General features: G+C 44.3%; 1 long non-coding RNA gene across 6 annotated transcripts; it reads left to right on the forward strand.

Annotated features, from left to right (window-relative positions):
- Positions 1-1,554: 1,554 nt before the first annotated feature.
- Gm41385 lies at positions 1,555-19,933 on the forward strand. Of its 6 annotated transcripts, none has more exons than XR_001781750.1 (5): positions 1,555-2,205; positions 7,724-7,807; positions 8,198-8,361; positions 14,507-14,581; positions 19,714-19,933. It is a non-coding gene; the product is annotated as a predicted gene, 41385 (long non-coding RNA). The 6 variants fall into 6 exon arrangements; XR_001781751.1 differs by lacking the exon at positions 19,714-19,933 and adding an exon at positions 19,359-19,436 and having other exon boundaries at positions 14,510-14,581; XR_001781749.1 differs by lacking the exon at positions 19,714-19,933 and having other exon boundaries at positions 14,510-14,602.
- Positions 19,934-20,808: the final 875 nt, after the last annotated feature.

Genomic DNA, 20,808 nt, shown 5'->3' on the forward strand with positions numbered 1-20,808 from the left:
GGATGACAACCGCTAAGAGCCCCAAGGTTTGGAGATAAATGGTCTTCCGGAAAATTCTTTGGCAAGAATTCCAGTCAACTCGCAAAGCTCATCTCCCTCCACGGGGAGTGTCCACAGTGAATGTGTTTTGCATTACCGAATGATCTCGCTTGTCATTTGTATGCTTCTGCTTTGGCGTCGAAGTCCGTTACTCCACGCACATCAGGCATTCAGTGAGCTCAGGCTTGCTCCGTTCCCACAATCCCTCTCTCTTCTCTCCTGTTGTCTGTGAGTGGAGGCCGGAGGCGGAGAAGAGAGCGGGGATTGTGTTGCTATTGCCCTGTTTCCGTGGAGGACGAGTGTTCTGGGACAGATGGGGAGAAAGTGACACATCCGTGTTCCAGAGTCCCGGGAGTGGGCTGTGGTGTATGTGGGAGACCTGGCAAACTAGTTCGGAGCTAAATCCAAACGTTGCTTGCTGGCTGCTGACTTTTTGTTCGGGGGCTCTAATTTTAGACATGAATATTCGAGGATGGGACTATGTTTCATGTATGTTAAACGCATGCTCAGAGCCTTTATGTTGGTGCCTAGAGACACCCTGGGGCCTCTCATTCTTCAAAACAGCGTTCTACTCCGGTTTCACGGCTTTCCAGCTGAGCTATGGCCCTTGGGCCCAAGGCTGGGATGCTCTCCCAGCCCTGCTAATACGGGCTTCCTGCTTTGAGCGGTTCATCATGCTCGGTTCACTTCTGCAACGACGCTTCATTTTCTCAACATACCGTTTATATTTAGGAGACACGGTGGCTGTGGTGATATGTAACAGACACACAGGAACTTTACAACACCCAGGGCGCTGGACTCCGAGTCTGGGAGATGTTAAGGAGAGGATCTGTCTTTCCCCTGAGAGCCTGGTTTTAAACCGTTCCTTGCTTTAGGCAGAGAAGGAACAACAGCCAAAGAAGCAGATTGCGGTGACGCTCATTCCAACGATGACACAGGCTTTGCCCGCAGCCCGGTCAGCCAAGCCTCCTCTTCCCACAACCCGACCCAACCCCCCAGAATGTTTGTGACGACAATGATCAGAGAGCGAGAGCTTAAGAGGACTTACTTTAAGAGCTGTAACTCAGCAGGGTCAGCTTCCAAAACAGGTAGAAAGAGCCGTTTCCAAGGCCACTACACCTGCCCTGGGCCTTTTTTAAAAAATCAGGCCTGTATTCTGCATATTCAATTATTCAGGCTTTGTCTCTCACAAATAACCTTAAACAATTTTTTACATAAATTAAAATAAATATATAATAATCATCAATAAAAGAATTTATTATTCCTTAAGTATTTTCTTATCTTCTATATTTTTCTCCCTATTCCCCTCCATACAACGCTTTTTCTTCTCTTGTGTCAAATGTATTCCTCTACTATTCTTCTCTTGTTCAGATTCTCTCTCTTTTCAGACCCTTACCTGATGTTCATCTCCCCCTTTAAACATCCATGTTGTTCTCCCTCTCCCCCTCCCCCTCCTCCCTCCCTGCTTCCCTCTCGGCTAACATGGCGCTGGTATTTTGCTTGTGATCTCACCCACTCCCACTTAGTTTCTGGTTCAGTCACAGAGGAGTCACTATTATCCTGTCTTCCAGTGGGTCACCAGCTACTCATTACCCAGAATGCTTTGCTCATCATGGTTGGCTCCCAGCAGCTTAGAAGGAATAGGATCCAACACTTCCTGTATGTTAAGGATATGCATCTGGGCCCATTAGAATTCTCTCCTTGGGTTTGGAAGTGTGGATTCTGTATCTCTTTAAAAAACGTAATATTTGATCTTGGGGACCCTGGGCAGCCGTTTTATACTCATGAACGGAGAGAGCGGCACCGCGCTAAGAAGGAGGTGGGAGAGTTGTAATGAGCGTCTGGCGCTCTCTTCTCCCCTTCTAGCCCTCTGCTCCTGCACTTGGGCTTTGGGATAAAGTCATCCATCTGCCCCTCTTTGTGACCAGAGCGAGTGAGTGGCTTTTTAATGGAAAGACGACTTCAAGCATCTCTGTATCCAGACGCGGCTGCAAAAAGCAGGGCAAAGCAACAGACAAAAGGACAGAGGTGTATACAAACGGTTGGGAAACTGGACCGTTCCTTTGTTCCTTTCTGGGAAGTTTACAGCAAGCAGAGCCCTGAGCGGAGACTAACCAATGATGAGCATGATATGGCCACGGCCGGAAACGCCAGGAGCGCATCTATGTGAGTTTTGAGACGGGGTTTCTTGCACTCCAGGTCTAGCCTTGGATTTGCTATTGCAGCTAAGGCTGACCTTCTGTTTCTGATCCTCCTGCTTGCTAATGCCAACTGCTGTGACCTCAGGTGCTTTCACTGTGCCCTAGAATCAGCTTTTAAGAGGTGATGAGTCACACTTGGAAGTTTCACCTAGAGCCTGGTCCTCTCCGGCAGATGAAACCTGGAATCAGATCCTTTCCCAGGACGCGAACTCTTGGTGGGAGCCAGAGATCATTTATCTCTGAAATACGACTCAGGGTGTTTTGAAGTGTGTATATCACCATTGTTTTGCATCGCAAAGACGGAAGGGAGGACTTTGAAAGTTGTTTCGAAAATCAGCATTTCCTTTCCCTCTTCTGACACAGATAATTTATATGCCACTTGTGGTGTGACTTACTCAGACACCATTATGTTTCAAACACAAATATTCTTGTATTTTCATTATTACAAAATAACTTGCTGCTTGTCAGAGCCAAGTTTTGGGGGGAGCCAGCCCTGTCTGCTTCCCATGAAACACATTTCTGCTCTGCCTTGTGCCAACATTCTGTCTCCGTTGACATGGATTGGGGGACTCTTCATTGTGGCTGAAGCATAGCTTTTTGTGGGGAGGGGTCTGAGATGAATGTAACTCCGTTCTTGACTCCATGTTGGATGCCAGGACGCACGAGGAGAATACCTCTTGGGCACACACGTGTAACAGGAGATGATTTTTATGCCCATTGGTGTTTCAGTTGACTGTATGTCTGTGTGAAGGTGTCAGATGCCCTGAAACTGGAGTTGCAGGCAGTTGTGAGCCACCATGTGGGTACTGGGTATTGAACCAGGGTCCTCTGGAAGAGCAGCCAGTGCCTTTAACCTCTGAGCCATCTCTCCAGCCCCTGTCTTGTGGTGTTTTGTGCCTGCCTGTGAGGCAAGTGCCCTGCAAGTCAACTGTATCCTTACTCCTACCTTGAACATTGTCCATGTGGCAATTTTACTTAGGAAGAACAAGGTAGCTACATAGTATTCATACTTATTTATCAGATATGTACAAATTGTCTCCTTAGTGAATACTATTACAAAGTTTTCCTTGTCACTGTGGTTTTTTTCTCCTGAGACCCGGACTCTCAGAGTTCTGCACACAGCCTGGATAGCAGGTTTCTTTCCCCAATCTCAGCTGCTTCATTTCATGCACGTTCCGTGTTAACTGGCCACGGGCTTAAACAGATCCTCTCCTGGTTTTCATCTTCTTTCTCTACCTAAAACTAGTGAAGGTCTCACGGGCTTTCCTTTCCTGCATTGGTTTCCCCTTGCTACATATTTTGCCAGATGGCTAGGTTTACATGTGGAGAATTTTCCATAATAACCCATTGCTTGCTTTTCATGATCCCACCCCCTCTGTCATCTGCAGGAACCAGGGAAAAGAGCGAAGTGTCAAATGTGTCACGCCCAGCAGCAGAGCTTAGAAAAGGAGGAGGGGGGAGGAGGTGGATGAAGAGGAGGAGGAGGAGGAGGGAGAGGAGGGAGAGAATGAGAAGAGGAGGAGAAAGAGGAAGAGGAGGAGGAGGAATGCCAAGTGAATGGCTTGGATTGCCAAGACTTCATGGAAAATCCTATTGCAGTGAGGCCTGGGTGATTGAATGTGTGTGTGTGTGTGTGTGTGTGTGTGTGTGTGTGTGTGTGTGCGTGCGTGTGTGCTCTGTGGTGCTGGTGGTGTTGGAGCTCCATGCACACTCAAGAGCTATGTAAGTACTTGGACCTTGTGGCTTCAGGGTGTTTTGACAGACGCAGAGCATGTGGAACATAACCAGGGTAGAGGAGGGAGGAGTGGGGATGGGGTGAGGGTGGGGGTGGGGGTGGGGGAGGGGAAGAAAGCACTGAACTTCAGGAAGAGATGAGGAGGCTAACATTGAAGAACTTGGGGTGGGCATGGGCAGAGAAGGCAGGAAACAAATACTGTGCCAAGGTTTATTTACTAGAACTGAACAGTAAGAAGTACAATTCCTTACCAAGAGATTTGCAATATGCAAGACACTCCATTCACCTGGAGTCTGGAGTCTGAGCAATGCAACTGTGCTTTTACTTCTAGAAGCCGCAGCTTCATTCTGACTGGTACCGGACAGGTAATGTGCAAACATGGTGGTCATGGGAAAGCATTTTTGGACAGCAAGTTTGGAGAAATTATGTAACCCCTCTAGGCTTCAATTTGCTCCATTGAAAAAGGAAGCGGTTGGGCTAGACATATATGTGGTCTCCAAACAATTCTCTAAACATGCTTCCTAGAAAGTGCCCCTATTTAGTCCCAGTGTCTGAGTAGAGCTGGGCAGACTCCCCGTGCTTACTCACACTCTGTAGAAAGGTCTGTATTCTGCTAGTGAAGGGGGAGAGACTATTGTTGTATCTACTACACTGCACTCTTAAATTGCCCACTGGTTCTGTCCTCTGCAATGTGTGTACATTAGGGTTAACATGAACACACTGTATACAGTCAGTCAAATGTTTACTGGGCATCTACTGTATACATGGTCCTAGTCATACCTGTGTAGAATAAGTCCTTAAGAGACAAAGCCCTTCTCACAGAGAATCTGGCTGGTTGTGGGATAGAAGCCTGTCAGAGTTCCGGTTCCTACTGCTGTGACCAAACTCCAAGAACAGAAGTAACTTGGAGAGGAAAAGGTTTATCTTGCTTCCTCTTCTGAATAACAGCCCAGGAACTTAATCAGAGCAGGATCCTGGAGGCAGGGACTGATGCAGAAGCCATAGATGGATGCTGCTTCCTGGCTTGCTCCCCATGACTTGCTCAGCCTGCTTTTTGACAGAACCCAGAACCACCAGCCCAGGGATGGCTTCTCCCACAGTGGGTTGGGCCCTTCTTCATTGATCACTACTTGAGAAAACGCCCTGCAGCTGGATCTTATGGAGTCATTTCCTCAAGTGAGGTTCTCTCCTTTCAAATGACTCAAGCTCGTGTCAGGCTGACATAAAACTAGCCAGCAGGGTGCGATCAGAGTGCTCAGAGTGATTGGCATGTTACTATAGTCACAAGCACAGAAGCAGTAGTGCTTGCACTGAGGCCTGAGTCTTGAATGGACGCCTGGGTGGTGCTGGGTAAAGTCTCTTAGGCTCTGGGAAAGCCTCGATGTAACAGAACAGCAGTCGAGCAAAGACCAGTGACCCGTTTGATTTTCCAGCCTGGGCACAGATTAAATTCCTGGCTTCAGATTATTTTAAGGGAGAAAATCACTTGTTTAGATTTTTGAGATGGTCTCATCTAGCCAAGGCTAGCCCCAGGCTTGAAGTAGGATGGAGTCTTGCCTTGACCTTTAGATCCTCCTGCTTCGGGATCAAATAAGCTGGGCTTATCCGCATGAGCCACCATCAAGGGAATACTTGATTTTGTCAGTTTCAGAAAGGGGTGTCTCTCTCATTTCTGTGGTATCCTGTTCTAGCTGTTCCTGCCCCTCCATCCCTTTCCAAACACAGGTGGGCTGGTAACAGAATGAGTACTTGGTCCCAGTGAAAGGTCTTACCTTCCCCACCCTGTGTACCAGCCTCTGTCTTTTGAGCGAGCATCTGCTAATTTCCTGCCTTGACTCTGCCTTCCTCTTCTGCACTAAGGTTGACTTCAGCTATGTCACACTGACACTTAAAGTCCTTATCACTGCCTCCACTTCCTAGCTCTGCCCCCAAGCCGTAGCCAGGTCTACGTTCAGACTGCCCCCACCCCCCAACCAGGTCTCACGGGTCTGCCCAGGTCTTCATAGGCACAGAGCCCTTGAAGCTTGCTCCTTGGCGATGAGAGAATGAAAGGCGTTAGCAAGCAGGGCTTTGAGCTTCAGAGCATGGTTTTGATTCTGTGTCTACCGAATCCACTGACCTTATATGCTCTGCATTTTGGTTGCTGTGATCATTTTTCTCTTTAACTTTCTCAACTACATGAAAGGGGAATGATCCTGACAATACCCATGCATATAAGTTAGTATATGCCAATATGCTTCATAAAATGCATAGTAAATATTATTTTGAGTTTTGCTTCATAAGACAACCCTGGGACACTGGCTCCCGCTCAGCCTCGCCATCTGTCTCACAGCTCACAGAGCTCCACGCTTCTCTGAGCAGCTGAGCCCACTCAGACTATGTCGTGATGGTGAGGCACTGGCTGGTATGACCTAGGTGTCTCTTGGACAAAGTTTGGGACCTTCAGTTAAAAGTTAGCATCCTTGATATCATAATATACTAAAATAACCCCAAAAATTCCACCAGAGAACTCCTATAGCTGATAAACAACTTCAGCAAAGTAGTCAGGTATAAGATTAACTCAAACAGATCAGTAGCCTTCCTCTACTCAAAGGATAAACAGGCTGAGAAAGAAATTAGGGAGACGACACCCTTCACAATAGTCACAAACAGTATAAAATATCTTGGTGTGACTCTAACCAACCAAGTGAAAGATCTGTATGACAAGAACTTCAAGTCTCTGAAGAAAGAAATTGAAGAAGACCTCAGAAGATCGAAAGATCACCCATGCTCATGGATTGGCAGGATTAATATAGGAAAAATGGCCATTTTGCCGAAAGCAATCTACAGATTCAGTGCAATCCCCATCAAAATTCCAACTCAATTCTTTATAGAGCAATTCTCAAATTTATTTGGAATAACAAAAAACCCGGGATAGCAAAAACTAGTCTCAACAATAAAAGAACTTCTGAGGGAATCACCATCTCTGACCTTAAGCTGTACTATAGAGTAATAGTGATAAAAACTGCATGGTATCAGTACAGTGACAGGCAGGAAGATCAATAGAATAGAATAGAAGACCCACCAGAAATGAGCCCACACACTTATGGTCACTTGATCTTTGATAAAGGAGCTATAACCATCCAGTGGAAAAAAGACAGCATTTTCAACAAATGGTGCTGGCACAACTGGCGGTTATCATGTAGAAGAATGCGAATTGATCCATTCTTATCTCCTTGTACAAAGCTCAAGTCTAAGTGGATCAAGGAACTCCACATAAAACCAGAGACACTGGAACTTGTAGAGCAGAAAGTGGGGAAAAGCCTCAAAGATATGGGCAGAGGGGAAAAATTCCTGAATAGAACAGCAGTGGCTGGTGCTATAAGATCAAGAATTGACAAATGGCACCTCATAAAATTGCAAAGCTGTAAGGCAAAAGACACCGTCAATAAGACAAAAAGGCCACCAACAGATTGGGAAAGGATCTTTACTTATCCTAAATCAGATAGACTAATATCCAATATATACAAAGAACTCAAGAAGGTGGACTCCAGAAAATCAAATAACCCCATTAAAAAATGGGGAACAGAGCTAAACAGAGAATTCTCAACTGAGGAATTAGATTATAGTTTTGTGTTTCATTACCTGTCATGGCGCTAAGGTTCATTTATTTAATTCCTTGGGAAAAAAAATACTCCCATCACCTTTTACTTAAATGTAAATTGAAAATAAAACCCACTAAATCAATGTCTGGTTTTTTATCTGACAGTTTTTGCAGACCAGGCAAATAGTAGTTCATCCTTCTTCTACCTGGTAGAGAGTGGTCACTGGAGAGACGAAAGTACAACAGGAGGTAAAGATTGGTGGGTTTCAGGCATATTGTTCCTTCTCAAATTATAGCTATTTAAAACAAGTCACACTGAAGTGAACACGTGGACAGACTGATTGCTGCCCTTGGTCATGTAACACGTATGTCATTACGTGTAGAGCTGACGTCAGGGGTAGTGGCAGCAAGCACTGTCCCCTGTGGTCTCTCCTGCAGCTTTGTCTCTTGTCAAAGACAAAAGCGTGTCTCAGACATTATGTGCCTTCGGGCCATGCACAGTCCATTTAGGTCTAGTGATTCATTATAGATAGATTCCTTATTTATAGGGCATTTCTGGGAGAAAATCTAATTTATAACATATTGCTTAAGATAGATGAGGCTCCGTGTTTTATAGAATGATTTTTTTTTTCTCTCCAGCCTTTCAAGATCTATGTCTGAAGTTTTGCTGAGTCTCTAAAATCACCCCGTGCCTTGGAGAGAGGACTCAGCTTGGAATGTGTAGCTGGCCTCAGAGCCTCAGTGGAGATCACTTTGGGTGAGATCCTGGCTCACTCTCCCGCTCTCTTCTTGTAACTATCAGGGTAAGTACTTGTTATTTTCACATCTTGCTTGGCTGTTTCCTCCTGCCAGTGATGGTTAGAAATGACATCCCCTGTGGAATCCAGGTTTCCATTGTAGTAAGGCAGGCTGAAGTTTAGCCAATGGGCTTCCATTTTCTCCATCAAATGCTCCCATTAAACAATGTCAATTCATTCCAAAGCTGGCCTCTCTTCTTTTTCTCTAGAAGGCTTGCCAAACACATTCCGTCTATATTGAGTAAATTTGGGTTGTCATCTCCAGAAAGTTAAGAATAAACGAAACAATCTACCTTCCATGGTGCCGATGAAGGATTTCAGCATGCCAGCAAGGCGGGTCCTTGTACTTCCTAGCTGTCACGCAGCTGTGGGCTCCCAGCCTTTCCTGGCTCTCCACTTTATAGGAGGTTTTATTGGGTGCCTGCTGCCTTGGGTTTAGAGAGGAATGCAACTTGTTCTTTTCCTGCTTGGAAATCTGAGACCATGGCTCTTAAGAGCTGAGCACTGGGCAGAAACTCCAGTTAGCACCTTAAGGTGTCAACAGGGAGGGAAACTGAGGAAGAAAACTTCTGAGACTAGGGAAGCTTTTCAGGTATTTTAAAAGCAGCTTGTCACTTGGGTGAGTTCTTTCCCTATTCCTGTTTAATTATCTGTCAAAGTCAGAGTATGTGAGCAAGATGCATAAGACGTGTATGCGTCTGAGTGTAGGAAAAAAATGCCTTTTTTTTCTGAATGCATATGAAACAGTTAAAAATGAAGTTTCTTCAGGACACAGAGTGGCAGAGTTTGATTTTAATATTTTCCCCTTTCTCTGCTGTAATTACTGTAGGTGACAAAGACCCAATTATTTGAAGAGAACTTGACAATTTTTAGTAACTGCCTTTCAAAACACAGAAGTCAAAAACTCCTATTGTCTGACATTATTATGATTGTTCGCTTTGGTTTAGAATTCCTTCACTGTCTTCTCTCTCTCTCTCTCTCTCTCTCTCTCTCTCTCTCTCTCTCTCTCTCTCTCTCCTCTTTCTCTTTCCACTCTTCCTGCCCTTTGTCTTTCATGTATGTGAAAATATAATTGTTTTTTTTTTTTTATTAGCAACATCTATCTCTCTCAATTAGAGCAATGAGTTGGACAGAGCTGGTTGCCTCCCTAGGCGGAAAGGCAAGGATTGTAAATAGAAACACCCCACCCCATTCCGACACGTATACAGCAGAGGACTGCCTGGTCTGGCCTCAGTGAGAGAAGACACACCTAACTCCCAAGAGACTTGAGGCTCCAGGAATGGGGGGTCTGGTGGGGTGGGCGTGAGGGGGGTGAGGACATCCTCTTGGAGATGGGGGCTGGGGAGTGGGGTGGGGTGGAGGTGGGGGTGGGGTAGGAGGAGGTATGGGATGGGGGTAGTCTGGGATGAAGGTAGTGGCTGGACTGTAAAGGGAGATTAAACAACAACAACAACAACAACAACAACAACAACAAAGAAAAGAGAAACACACCAACAGGTAGTTTTGCTTCAGATTATATCGATTTACTTTCCTTTTAAGGATCAAATCAGAGGAGACTCTGATATATATATATATATATATATATATATATAAATTGATGATAGAGAATTTAGTGCAACTGTATTTTGGTTTGGTTTCTTTGGACCCAGTGTAAGAACTAAGAAAGAAAAACAAACAAACAAACAAACAAACAAGGACGATGTCCTGCAAACCTTTTCAGCACTGGCCTCTGTACACTGGGCCTCTGTTGGTGAGGGATGGTTGGCCATCAGACATGTTCATTCTTCTTCAGTTACACCCTGACATTTTCCTGCAACCAGCCCATCGCTACCTTCTGGGGATTGTGATGAGCATCTCTGGGGCTGTCATCTCTAGGCACAGGTCTGCTTTTGCACTAAGGGCAGCTCTGTGTTCTGAATGCTAACCAGACAGAGAACATTTCTCCGAAAGATTAAAACACTAAAGCAACACCTCTGAACATTCTGCTACTGTCGAAGTTTTCTGACATGTTATACGCTGATAAAAAGGTTTAAATTGTGTTACCGTATAAAGGTGGGGGGAGGCAACACCTTCCCTAGACACCATTAGCTATTAAGTGAAAAGCCAACTGTCTGGTATAAATTATATATATTTTGAGTTGCTGGTCAGTGATACCCTACAGACCTCCAAACACTGCAGGGTACGGCCATTGCTCTTGCTTTACCTCTAGAACTTGATGGTAAGTCCCTACCTTAGTTACTTTTCAAATATTGCTATGATCGGACACCAAGACTAAGGTAACTTAGAGAAGAATGATTTACTTGGGGGCTATTGGTTTATGAGTGTTAGAGTTCATGACCATTATGGAAGGGGGCAGGCATGGCGCTGGAGCAGTAGCTGAGAGCTCACATGAGAGAACAGGCTTTGTGTGATGCCGTCATAGGCAATTCCCTGCCATCCTGGAGTAGCTGCTTTTGAGACAGGGAGTCTGGTTCTTTCTATAAAACGTAAGTAGGTTGCCTTATGTCTTCTCCATCGTCACATCCAAGGGTAGGTACTGATGCAGTAGATGGGCAGGATCCTCACCAAGGAACGTGTGCCAATGGCAATTCAGTGCTAAGAGCCCCGTGTACTGTAGCTGTTGCTGTCTGATGGTCAGGAGTATGAGAAGAGACACTGTTTGCAATTTTCTACCCTAAGCCCTTGCTTTCCCCTCAAGAAGGAGTGAACAGTCTAGTAACAAGAATGACTTATGGAACGACTTATTTCGGAGACAATCTCTTCATGTAAGTTGACTTCAGGAGATTCCCAGCAAAGCTGTTTCTTGTGATCTATGTAGACCATGAGTAAGGTTTAGCCTATGGTTAAAGCCAGAACAAGTAGGATGGAAGAGAGGGTTCAGGGCTCCTGGGAACACACTGTCGTTAATACTCACCCCTGTTTTACAAGCGGGTAGCAACCTTGCTTCTCATTAAGGGATTAACCTGTGAGAGGTGCTTTCACAGACTCATTTAACAGATATTGAGCAAGGGCTTACTACCAACAAGGCACTGTCCTGGACTCTGGAGACACAGCAATGATCAGCAAAGAGACGACGTTTGTTCCCTTAGGAAGCTTGCATTTATTCAAGATAGGGAAAAGTTAAAAGTCTTAGGCGGCGATAAATGCTGTGGGGGGATTATTGTGCAGTTTGCAAAGCAAGTCTGACTCACCACATAGCTACAGAGCATCCGGTCTGTATCAGCCACTGTGCACATAGCTCTGTGCTGCCATGCTATGTGTATTTATAGGATAAGGTACTGGATCTAGTGGCATTAACTCATACCTGCACCACATCCCAGAGCCTAGAAATGGCAGAGCCACGGCCAAAGGTCACACCTTCCGGTCACTTGGGCTTTGGAGCCAACACTTGTGAAGGATTATGTGAATGTCTCATTTCTCTTTTCCATACTTAATAAAAGCATTTTTAGAGTTGGCAATTTCTACCTGGCGTGGGGGTTGGGGGTGTTCCTGGACATGTGAATTGATTTGGCAACTGTTTGTCTTCGACTTGGTGAATCTGGACCGCCTAAGCCCGTTGCAAATTGTGATTTGCAAAAGACATATATTTAAAAAGATGTTCATCCGTGAGCTTCCTTTGAATGAAAGAAATTAATTTTCCATATAGTTCTCCTCCCTGTTTGGTATCCCTCACATAATTTTGTTTTCTCAATTTCCTCTAGTCTTACACATTTCACACCTGGGTCTTCTGGCTTTTCGGTGCCACATTTGGAGTGAGACTCAAAAGCCGCTGACGCTGCATTTGTTCTAGACACGTGAAAGCAGAGCATTCTCGGAGAAGGCCTGAGGTGGCACCCATTTCTGCTGTTTTACAGCAGTTTTCTAACGCAGATAGCTTTGCAAAGACACAGAACAAGTTTGAAAGAGTTAATAACGGAAGGCAGTGACACGCCCCTCTCCTTATTTAGCACCTCCTCCTTTCTATTTGCCACAGGGTGGACCAATCCCCAGCTAAATGCTTTCCATAGGATTCAAACAGGATGAGCACTGCCCTGGTGACAAGAAGAATGCTAACACCGATGGCGGCAGGCAAGAGGAAGGTTCAGTTCTTGTAGTTAGTAGATTGAACACGTAAATAATCTTTTCAAAAACACAAAGTAATAATTGTGAAAAGACACAAAGTCAATCTTTGTTCGTTGTAGAGATAAATTAATGTTTTAATATGTTCTGTCTTTTCAGACATGTTTCCTTTTCCCTATTAAAAAAATAGGATCCTAGATTTAAATAGGCAATAAAATCATTTCTATTTATTGTATAAATGCAGAAGGGAGAGCTAGGAGGAGGAGACTGGGGGAGGCTCTTAAGAAAGGATGGAAGGGTCAGGAGAATGAATACAATCAAAGTACTTGGCATGCTTAAAAGACAATGTCCTTATGAATCCCACCACTCTGTACAATGAAAATACACCAATAAATACAAGTTAAAGAACATTAAAAAATTCTACATTTCAGACTTAATTTGTTTTCTCTTCAGGAGGTATATTAGGGCGAACTATATATCATGACATAATAAATGAGACATGCTATTTAACTATTTGCCTACCAGTGTCCATTTAAATTATCTCCAACCTTCTGTTGACAACCCTGGAATGAATACTTGTAACGGCAGACCATTGAGAGCGTATGTGATTATTTCCTGAAACTAGCTCACAAGTGCTAAATTCTTTACAATGCACCGCAACGTAAGGTGTTTGTTTGTCTTCTCACATTATGCTCAGAATTCCGTACTTCTCCTAATTGGATATGGCTGACTAGTCCACTGCAGAGATCTGCTCTGTTTCCTGGCTCTGAGGCTCAGTGTATGTGTGGGACTCCGAGCCAGCCAATTACCATGCCTGGGCCTTTGATTTCTCATAGATAAGAGTTTTGTGAACCTGTGATACTGGGGAATTAGTTAAGCACCACCTTCCCCAAGTGCACAATAAATTCTATGTCCATGTTACTTATCTCTCCTTGACAGGTTCAAGAATTAGAACATCCCTAGCCCAACCTCCGTGCTCTCTCATTTTCTATCTCAGAACCACTCATTAGCTTTCCCACTGTTAGATGGTACCTAGGCTGCCTGACTCCTTCCCAAGGCACATGACCACTGAGAACCTCACATCCCTTTGGATGCAGAGATAGAACTGAAAATGGGCTTGTCATCCCAGCCTCTTGTAAAGCCTTGCTTCTGGATTCTTTTTTCCCCCTGATACTGGGGGTATGCTGGTTCATACCAGTCTGCAAGAGAAAATTGTTAACTTTCCAATTTTGTAAATAATTTGTCACATGCGTCCATTACTAATTATTAGAGACTCACAACTAAATTACACAAAGGAAAAGATTGTGAGAGTTCAAAACACATCATTTCTAGCCATTGTGCTGTATTTTTATATGACTATGTTCTTGAAGCTCCCACATCTCCGTGGTGGAAAAGTTCTCCCAAGCTTTAAGAGATTTCATCCAGCATCTGATGGGAGCAGATGCAGAGAACCACAGGCAAACATTAGACAGAGCTTGAGGAACCCCTCAGAAGAGGGGAAGGAAGGATTACAAGAGCCAGAGGGGTCAAGGGCACCATAAAAATACGGCCCACAGAACCAACTAAGCAGTGATCACAGAGACTAAAGTGTCAGTCACTGACCCTGTATGAGTTTGACCTAAGTCCTCTGCATATATGTTATGGTTGTGTAGCTTGGTGTTCTTGTAGGACTCCCAACAGTGGGAGTGAGAGCTTTCTTCGATACTTTTACCTGCTCCTGGGACTGTTTTCCTCCTACTGGGTTGTCTCATCCAGTATTGATGTGAAGTTTCATGCCTTGCATTATTGTAACTTGTTATGCTGTATTGATATTCCTGGGAGGTCTGATTTTTTTTTCTGAATGAAGGAGGAGTGAATCTGGGGGTGAGGGGAGGTGGGAAGAGTGGCTGGGAGGAGACGAAGGAAGGGAAACTGTGGTACAGATGTAATATATGAGAATAGAACAATCTATGGTATGGATGTAATATATGAGAATAGAACAATCTATGGTATGGATGTAATATATGAGAATAGAACAGAAACTGTGGTATAGATATAATATATCAGAGTAGAACAATTTTTTTTTTAAATAAAGGACATACATTCTTCTCAGCAGGTCATCAATCTTCCCACAAGTTGACCACATTTTTGGACACAAGCAAGTCTCTACAGATACAAGAATATTGAGGTAATACCATGCATCCTATCTGACCACCATAGATTAAAGCTGGATCAACAACAGAAACTATATAAACTCATGGAAACTGAACAACTCAATGCTGAGTTAAAAAATGAGTCAAGACAGAAGTCAAGAAGGAAACGAAAAGCTTTTAATAATTGAATAAAAAGAAAAATCCACATACCCAAACCTTTAGGACACAATGAAGGCGGTTCTAAGAGACAAATTCATAGCACTAAGTGCCCACATTAAAAAAAATTGGAGAGGGGGGCTAGGGAGATGGCTCAGTGGTTAAGAGCATTGGCTATTCTTCTAGAGGACTTGGGTTTATTTCCCAGCGTCCAAGTGGAAGCTCACAACTGTCTGTAGCTCCAGTTCCAGAGAACCTAACACCTTTACAGACATGCATGCAGGCAAAACACCAGTGCACTTCAAATAAAAGTAAATAAATCTTTAAAAAGTTGGAGAGAGCTCATATTAGTGACACCTGAAAACTCTAGAAAAATAAGAAGAAATAACACCCCCAAAGTGTAGATAACAGAAAATAATTAAACTCAGGGTTGAAAACAATAAGACACAAACAAACACAAAAAACAACAACAAAAATAAAAAAGAATAAGTGAGATGAAAAAAGTTGGTTCTTTGGGAAGAATCAACATGATTACAAAACCATCAGCAACATTAACTAATAGATACAAAGAGAAGACCTAAATTAATAAAATTAGAGACAAAAGAGGGACATCATAGCAGAAACCAAGGAAACTCAGAGACTCATGAGGTTATACTGCTAAAATCTATACTCAAACTAGAAAACGTACAAGAAATGGATAAATTGCTTGATATATACAACCCACTAAAGTTAAATCAAGATCAGATATGCAACTTAAACTGACCTTTAACCCCCAAGGAAATAGAGGCAAAAATTAAGTCTCCAATCTCCAAAAGCTCAGGGCCAGATGGATTCACTGCAGAATTCTACCAAACACGCATGAAAGATTTAATGCCAATATTTATCAAATTATCCCACAAAACAGAAACTGAAGGAACATTTTCATTTTTTAATGAGTCTACAATTACCCTGATACCTAAACCACACAAAGATGAAAGAAAAATCACCACTGAATATTCCTTATGAACATAGCTGTAGATTTTCAGTAAAATACTTGTAAATAGAATCTGACAAGACATTAAAAAGATTATCCACCATGGTCAAGGTGGCTTCATTCCAGCGAAGCATGGATGGTTCAAAGTATGTGAGTAGATAAATGTTGCCCACCATACAAACAGACTGAGGGATAAAAGACACATGACCATATCATTAGATGTAGATTAGATTTGTCCTCTGATAAAAATCCAACATCCACAGCCGGGCGTGGTGGTGCACGCCTTTAATCCCAGCACTTGGGAGGCAGAGACAGGCAGATTTCTGAGTTCGAGGCCAGCCTGGTCTACAAAGTGAGTTCCAGGACAGCCAGGGCTATACAGAGAAACCCTGTCTTGAAAAACCAACCCCCCCCCAAAAAATAAATAAAAAGAATTAAGTGCAAAAATCAGTAACTTTTCTATATACAAATAATAAAAGAGACTGAGAAAGAAGCCAGGAAACAATAGTGTCAAACAACAAAACCAAACAAAACAAAAGAAAAGAAACCAAGTATCTTGGGATAAGAAAGAAAGCAAATGGAAGACTTGTGTATTAAATTAATTAATTAATAATTGTTAATATTATTAATATACTAATAATATAAACATACTATTTTAGTTACACAATATAATATATTGAAAAAGGAAATTGTCAAAGACACAAGATGATAGAAAGGTCTCCCATGCTTATGGATCAGTAGGATTAATATTGTGAAAATGGCCATCCTAACAAAATAATCTACAGATTCAATAAAATATCCATCAAATATCCAACATAATTCTTCATAGATAATGAAAAAAATTTCAGCCTTATAAGGATGCATACATACACACACGAATCCAGAATAGCTAAAACAATCTTGAATGAAAGAGAACTGCTGGAGTTATCATCCCAGATTTCAATTTGTACTCTAAAGGGAGGATCGGTGAGGGGGTCGGGGGTGAAGCTCCTCACCTGTGAGTACTTTGGTAAAGATGGGGGAAGCAGCCACCGTCCTGGCTTACATTCCTTTTTGATGTCTTACTGGTGTTCTGAGAGCCATCTTAGGTCTAATGCTGGGCTTTGCAGACCAGGACTCTTCCATGAGTCGAAGGAGCTTGTGCTGTCTCACTTCCTATTCCATTTTTTCCTTCACAAGGCTGCCTTCGCATCCCCCACATGGTGTGATGAGATATGATTGGCTGAGGATTTAGGGGCTTGGGATTAGCTCAAACACTGGTCTCTGGCATCTGATCCCGGGATTCATCACGTGACTCCATCACCTCTCACCCCTATCCTGGGTCCTGTCCCCATGTCACCTTGTATTTAAGTTGATTTTATAAAGAATTTTTTAAAAGCCACTTTAAACAACCAAGCAAGCTCCTTTTGATTATGCTCAGGGACATAATCTGACCATACAGCCACAGTGCAGCATCCAGAGGCTATGATACGGATTGTTTGTAAGTAGATTATTGTTGTGCACCCATTAAGACATGAATTCAAATCCCCAGCAGCCACGTAAAAGGTGAGGGTGTGGCTGTACTTGTAATCCAAGAGCTAGGGTTGAAGACAGGCAGATCCTGGGGGCTTGCTGGCCCATGAGCTTCCCCAGTTCCCTCGGAAACTGCAAATGCTACAAAGCCTGTGAGAAATCTTGTCTTAAAATATGTGGAAAGCGATGGAAGAAGAAGCCAGATGTCAACCTCTGGGGCTCATACGGGCAAGCAGTTCATACAGGAGCATAGCATGTCATGTGTGCTTCCCCTCACAGAACATCTCCCCCCCACCCCCAGGTAAAACACACACGCAGAGGCACACCATTCAATATACACAGCCATGCGCGCGCGCGCGCGCGCGCACACACACACACACACACACACACACACACACACACACACACACACACACACAGAGTTGCACTGCTTGCCAAGAATGCCATACTCTTGTCCTTGAAATAGTAATTTCATTTCCCAGCAAAATCTACCATGTGCACCCCGATGTGCTGTTTTTAACTAGTGAGTGGACCCAGAACAGATCCAATGGAGACATTTGCAGTATTTTCCCATCGGACATTGCTCAAGTCTGTACTTACTGTTTGCAAACCTGTGACCCTTATTGCTTGCTGTGGATCCCAAAGACTCAAATCCCACCCGTGTTTGCTTTCTGGCACTGAGGGAACTGCAGAGTGTTTCTTGCTAGTTGCATGGCAATGCGTCAAACGCAGTTTCATGGTATCATCCGGAAGAAGAATCTGCCAAAGACCTGGGTTATGCTCCTTCAGATGCCCGTGGTCACGTGGGAACCCTTAACTCTCAAAGGAGAAATGAAAGAGGGCGTTAAGAACAACCCAGAGCTATTGCCAGAAAAGTCACCAAAGCAACACGTGTCCTAGACAGTCATCCTTCAGGAAGAGCAATATATTGATATTTATGACACAGCAGTTCATTTGGTCTCCTCACTTCCCCTGCCCCGACAAGGGCAGGGGTCTCTTCAAGTTGAACAATAGGAAAGGAAGTCAGCACATTGCACAGGAACTTGGGTGTGGTGGAATTTTTCTGCACTGCTGAAGAGAGTGGAGGGCAGCTCCGCCCTGCTTTTTATCCCCCCACCCCCACCCCCTCCGTTCTATTAGGCTCACTGGACGCAGTCAGGAATGTGGAGGGAGTCAGGCACCTATAAGTGAGGTCCTTGAACCTTCAGCAGTTTCCCCTCTCAGGCTTTAGTTTGGCTCTAGAGCGGAAGCACAGAGGGGCAAAAATGGTCTGGATGAAGGAAATTGGGCTCAGATTAGTGGGAAGGAGCAAGGTGGGCGACTTCTGCTTTTCCTTCCGGCTCTTAGGGCTGAGTCAGCTCAGTAGAGGCAGGGCTGGCTCCTTCCCGGCTCCGGCTCTGTAGGCAGTTCATTGCTTGCTTATGTGGATTCCTCGGACACCCCTCCCAGCGCCTTTCCCTTACCTTGTACTCGCCAAGCTTTGCTAATTCTGCTGGGTTAGCCTTCTAAGAGCACTTTACTACTATGTAGTGAGTTGAGAGATCCTTGGGGGCAGAGACATTGTCTACTTGTCAGGACTATCAGCTCCTAGGCTAGAACAGTTTCTCAAGGAATGTCTGTCTGGGAAAGCCAGGGAGATCGACAGCCTCAGCAGAATGTCCCTTGATCATCTTCGGGACACTCAATGCGTGTAGAAACATCCAGAGCAGTGCCTTCCACCCTCTTCATTTACAAACGCAGCACTGTCTTGTATCAATATCAGTGCTTTCATTTTCCATGTACTCAACAGGGCCTGAATACAGATACTCAACACCAACAGGGAACTCTCTGGAAATGGACAATACACAAATTCTAAATCTTGTGCCAACTCATTCTATCCCCCCTGGAATGTGGGGATGCGGGGGGGGGGAGGTTTCGGGGGTTCGGGAGTTCAGGGGTGTGGGGATGCAGGATTGTGGGGATGCAGACCATGCTCTTGTCCAACGTGTCCACATTGTATCTGCTGTTATCCATAGTCACTTAGTAACTGATTGGTTACGGGACTGCCCTGGTCTTGCAGGCCTGTGTTCTAGTAACCTTTAAGCTGAAGTCTAACATACCACCTCATGCCGGCTTCAACCCCCTCACTGCCTCTCTTCAAACGCTCATGGTTTGTTCTCCTATCCTCACAGGAGGAAGAATGAGGACAGCATAAAAGAATATTTTGAGAGAGGGAAGAGAGCATCTTCAGAGACGTTTACAAATTTATAAAGCCCGTTTTGTTATTTATATTAATCCTTTACTATGACGAGTGACCAGATCAATGCTAGATAAGTGTGCAGAACAAGCTGCAGTATATATAAGGTTGGGTACTAGACACAGTTTCAGACGCTTGCTGTGGCTCCTGGAGCCACCATGGAGAAAGGGCGCTGTAAGACATTGTTGGATTACCTAAGTGGTAGTTTAGGTGTGGTGTTCTTCAGGGGGTGTTTACAATGTCAAAACAATTCCATGTCACTCTGTGCTGCCATGACACTTCTAAAACAGGCTGCAGGCCAACGTTGGAACCGATATTTGCATCAGTGAAGAGTGCAGTCGTTAATTCAGAAAGTGATCAAAAGAAGGCACTGTAAGTAGAGTTTGTCATGGGCCCTTTCCTCCCCAGACTTTCTGCCTCTCGCTGTATGTTTTCCCAAAGCTTGGCTCAGCATGGGAGCTTAAGATGCAAAATGTTGGGTGAGAAGCTGCTTCCTGGGTTCTTGCAAGTTTATTGGAAAGAGGGGGTTCTCATAAATCACTCAGGAAAGGAGTGGGGGGGGGCCTGCGGGAGTGCTCCGCTGCCAAGTGAATTCCGACTGATGGCTTTGGAGAACATGGACCTCTTCCAAGGTCTTATCCGAAATAAAATTAAGATTCATACTTTCTCAGACTGAGCCCCCTCTACCAAGTTTCCACCGCAGCCGAGAGCCTTCTTAACACGCCGAAAGGACACTTCCACGAGCAGTGTGAGAGGTAGGGCAGCCAAGAAGTTGGAGTGAAGCACACATTCCAAATGGAAAAAAAAAAAAAAAAAGATTTGTAGCAACGGAGTGTCCCTAATGACAAACAGGCTTGGGTTATGTGGCTAGCACTGGCTTGAACATTCCTAAGGATGACAGCGTGTCAGAGGCGAGGAATTATGGGGCAAGGCTTGATCAGTTGCAGTTAGCAGTTCCGTGAAGAGACTATCTCGAGTTAGGGCTTCAGGGCCTTTGACCCTTACAGGTCCAAAAGAGTGAAACTCAAGGCCAGGATTGCATATGCACCTTAATCCTTGGAGTCACAGGAAGTCTGAGAGCTGCGGACCTTGAGAAATTTACACACCTGCAAAGCAAATTCTTCCAAGACGGTCAGACCCTGGAAGCCACAGGGTGCCTTTTGCTTGGCTATTTTCACAATTTCTGGTTTTGTCACCAAAGCAACTCCTCCTCACTGTCTCCTAGGGACTTCTCCCTGCTCACACACACTATAGAACCAGGCATTGTTCGAACGGAAGGACCAACCGTGTGCTGTGAGGCCACTTCTGACTTACTCCGCGTGGACAGATTTAAGTGGCTTTAATTATCCCCACTGCGGATGTCTTTGATGTTGTTGTGTAGTGAG

The sequence above is a fragment of the Mus musculus genome, chromosome 15 (assembly GCF_000001635.26).
Source record: "Mus musculus strain C57BL/6J chromosome 15, GRCm38.p6 C57BL/6J".
In the NCBI taxonomy this organism is placed as follows: Eukaryota; Metazoa; Chordata; class Mammalia; order Rodentia; family Muridae; genus Mus; species Mus musculus.